We start from the raw sequence: 4777 nt of genomic DNA on the forward strand, positions 1-4777 counted from the left end.
GAATATAAGTAAATAGAAAAAAAAAAGATGATGTAGACACTAAACTTGTCTAAGTTTTATAAGTCAAGTTTTGGTTTAAAATTTATTGGGTACATAAATTTTTAGGCTTGAGGCCCGATTTCATTTCAACTTGGCTCGAGACCTGATTTTGATAAGGCTTGAAGCCTATTTCATTTTTTAGGCCCAGTTTGCTTTTTATTTTATTTTTAATTTAATTTATTTTTTTGTTAAATTAAACAAAATACAAAAAAAAAGAGAAAAAAAGACAAATATAATATCACAAGAAAAAGAAAAAACAAAGGAAACAATGGGTGCCTGGTGCCATGCACAACACCATTAGCACCACCTACCCCTGCTAGGCTTTGTGCCATCTACCTAGGCATAGGGCCAAAGCGATACAAAATAGAAAAAACAAGAGGGGTAAGAGAGGTTGGTGTTGTATGACACCTCCTTTTACCAGACCCTATGCCACCTACTCAGGCATAGGGCCATGGCGGGAGCTCTATAAATAGTACTCATGGCTAACCCCAAATAGAGAGAAAGAATGGAGGATAGACCTTACAAAAAAGTATTTTATAAGAAAACAAAACAAAAAATCAACAAAAAAACTCAGTCCCTAAGGTAAGGGAACCCGGTGCTAGCATAAAAAAAAAAAACACAAAAAAAATTTTGACCAAAATTTTTAGACTAGATCTGCACTGTTTGAAGCAAAGCATTTTGGTTTTCTTTCAGAATTTTTTGACATTGACGACGGTGATCAGAACTCGTAGGCAGTGAAGAACACAGCAACTGTCATAGTGGATAGTCACAGTCCCTAGGTCTGTTTGAAAAAAAAAGGGGGAGAAGAGTGTGTTTTTTTTTTTAAGAGACGGGGAGAAATGAAATAAAAAAATTAACTTTTATATAGAAGGTTAGCCCTAAAACGACGTCGTTTCATTTAAAGGACCAAAATGACACTGTTTTGAGCTTCAAGGATCCACGCATCAACCCATGACTTGACCCGAGATCATGGCACCCAACCCGACAACCCGCTTACTCTTTGACCTCTAACTGATCCAGTCGAACCAGCTCAGACAGAACCAAACCAGTGCCAAACCATCGAACTGACCGAGACCTATATTGACCGAACCGTTGACTGGTTTGGTTCAAATAAATTTTTTTTCAATTTTTTACTTTTTTGTTATTTTAAATTTTATTATTAATGTTTATGCATGTTAAAATATTTAAATTTGCTACGATGAATTTTTGTTGTAATAAATAATTAATTAATAAATAAAAATAAAATAACAAAATATATTGTGAAAATTTTTATAATTCTATTAATTTTAAAATAAACCTAATAATACAAAATGAATAAAAATGTAAGAAAAGGAAATTTTTATCCGACGATGAGATTCAAAGGTACTCTGAGTAGTGATACCTACAAAACCTCTAGGTGAGAAGATTTTTAAAGTACTACCAGTGTATTGAAGTATTTATAAAAAATTTTTAATACAATAAAAAAATTTTCTTTTTGTTAAAGGTAGTAAATAAAAATTAACTAATTTGTTAAAAATAAGTTATAAAAAATAAAGAAAAAGGAAATTTTACTCGACGACGAGATTCTAAAAGTATTCCGAGTATATATGCTTTAAAAAATCCTTAGGTGAGAAGATTTTTTTAAATATTAACAGTGTATTAGAATATTTATAGAAAATCTTCAATATAATAAAAATTCCTCTTTTCTTCAAAGTTAAATGAAAAAGATTAATAAAAATCAATAAAATTTCTAAATAAAAAAATAAAATATGTGCATTAGCGTATTATCATTTGCATTTCATACATGGCATAGTTTTTTACGAAAAAAAATTTGAGCATCGAGGATGAGATTCTAAGGTATCTCGAGAAGTGATGCCTAAGAAATTTTTAGGTGAGAAAGAATTCTTTTAATGTTACTAATGTATTGAAATATTTTAATAATTATTTCAATAAAAAAATTTTAATTTATTTTTCTCGAATAAAATTAGAATAATAAATTTTTTATAAAAAAACTAAATACCAATAAATAAAAAAATCAAGAAAATTATTTTTCAAAAATTGAAATAAGACTGTTTTTATAAAAATTAATGGATAACACATAGTTAATTGATACCATTTCAAACGGACATTGTGGGGGTGCTAATTCTTCCTCATGCGTAACCAACTTCCAAACCTAAACTGTTTCATAGACCTTAAAATTATCTTTTTAGTAAATTTTAATTAACCTTAAGACTTTATTAAAAGGATAAATTTTAATAGGTGGCTAATCAAACCTAATAAAAAAAAGATTGATGGTGACTTTGTTTTTTCATTTTTATTTTCAAATTCATTAGGCGACTTCAAAACTGTTACGAAGCTTGGTGACTCCATTGGGGATGCCATTTGTTTTTGAGAGTCAAGCTAAAATTAACTATGTGTTATCTTCAAATTTTGATATAAACAGTCTTAATCGATATTTAATTTTTAATTCCTGGATTTTTTTTACTTTCAATAAATAAAAAGTCAAACAAATAAAAAACAAACCAAAAAAGAAAAAGAAAAAATTTTCATTCGTATTTTTTTATTATTTTTTTCATATGTATTATTCTCAATAAATTAGGAAACATATGCACACACATTGACATGATGCATCTCATGCATGAGCTCTATACCCGAGCTTCGTCCCTTATAAGAGAAAGTAAAGTACTTATGCTCTCGTGAGGTGATAACTTTCGCAAGGACAAGCAAAATACTTTCACTCAAATTGAACCCTTTCTATTCATAGCCTGTAATGGGTGAGGATCGATATGACTTACTAGTCCAACGTAGACGATAGTAAGGAACAATTTAAAAACCTTAGACGCATGTCAACCCAAACCAAGCATGTAATAAGCCTAGGAAGCTAACCTTAGGTAGAGCTTTACCACCATTTTGTAGAAAATACCTAAGTCCAAAATGTATAAGAATAAAAGTTATGTGTAATACAAAATAAAACAAAACAAAAAATTTCAAAACAAAAAAATGTTTTTTTAAATCTCAAAACACATCCTCACACTAACTCAATTTTGTTTTATTTTTTTATTTTTTTACATTAATCATATCATATAGTTTTGCATCAAGGTATTTGTTCTAGGACATCTTTCTTCTGAAAAGTCTTCATGGATCCCATAGAACTACATATTTGCTTATCCTCAGTTAGTGTCCTATGTGAGCCATATAATAAAGTATATGTTTGGTCAAAAGAAGCCTAACAAAAGAATGAAGATTGCTTACCTACCGACTATGTGTCTCAGTTACCTGAGAAGGTGCATTAGGATCTCACACAGAATGATTTAAAAGACTTAGCTATCATTTAGGGTCAATTAAATGAAAAAATAAAAGAAAGCTTTTGCAAGAAGTACAAACAGATTACATCCCTTATTTTGGTAGTGACGGATGAATAGTTGATTAAGGTAGCTATACAGTTTTTGGATCTGTCCTATAGATGCTTCACTTTTAATTAGAAAGATTTGGTGCCAACTATTGAAGAGTATTCGATTTTACTTGGGATAAAACTATAGTGTCCGGATAAAGTGTTTACCCAAAAGTCAAAATTAGGTTACCACAAAAAGTTGGCCAAGCTTATAGGGGTTAAAATAGAAACCATTGATTCCTTTGTGAAGCTAAAATGTGAACATCTTGACATTCATTGGGACTTTCTTCGAAACTTAATTCAATTAAATGATGATCAAGGCATGTCTGTGTTTGTTCTAGCATTATATGCCATGGTAATTTTTTTAAAGAATTTGGGTTACATTGAGATAACTATGGTGGATTTTTTCAAGCAAATTAAAACCCAAGCAATTAATCCTGTGCCTGCAGTCTTAGCAGAAACCATTTGATTATTGAATTTCTGTCAATGAAATGAAAAAATATGGTTTATAGGATGTATAATGCTATTGTATGTATGGATCAAAAGTCATTTCAAGTGTGAGAAAAATGCATTCTCAAAGCCATATCTTCAAAATAAGGCACCAACCGAAAAGTTTTGCTAAGTCAATGGCCAACATTAAAGACCAAAGAAGAGTGGGTTATATTCCTATAAAAAATATTATCGGGGATGAAATTGAATGGATGGCGCCTTAGATGCCTCGTGTGCCCTTATTTTATCGTGGAGAAAACAAGCCATGGATATCGCTATTAGGACTATAGGGTGTTGTAAGTTATGCTTCGTTGATGGTATTCAGGCAATTTGGTGCAAAATAGTTTATTTCTGCCACTTATGGCCTGGTCCAAATAGAATTCATTTACGGGGAATCGAATCCATCAAGAACCTCAAAACAGTTGATCTAAGCATGAAAGAAAACATAAAGAATGAGATTAGGGCCTCTCATTGACAAAGTCACTCATGATTATTAGATTTGGAGAGTGAAAGAACTCAAAGATATAGTACTCATTCTTGATGACAACTCACATCAATCGATTAATTTTTTGACAAAAATATAATTATCAGAAGTTGAGCTTGTCAAGAAAAAATTACAAGCAGAAAAAAAAAGAAATAAGAAGAGAAAATTTGATACTTCGTGAAAAAGTGAGACAGTTGAAATATGAAGTAAAGATACAATGGAGCAGATTGGAGAAGGTCATAAAAGAATAGAATGTGGCCAATAATGATTTAAAAGATCTGTAATAGGAAAACAAGAGATTGTGAGTCCAATTCAAAACTAGAAAAGTCACCAAGTCTTACCTTAGTTGATAATGTGAAATAGAAAAGCTCCGAGAGGAAATGAATCAATGAAAG

Source organism: Durio zibethinus, chromosome 6 (assembly GCF_047325235.1).
Source record: "Durio zibethinus cultivar Kanyao isolate XHJ-2024 chromosome 6, ASM4732523v1, whole genome shotgun sequence".
NCBI lineage: Eukaryota > Viridiplantae > Streptophyta > Magnoliopsida > Malvales > Malvaceae > Durio > Durio zibethinus.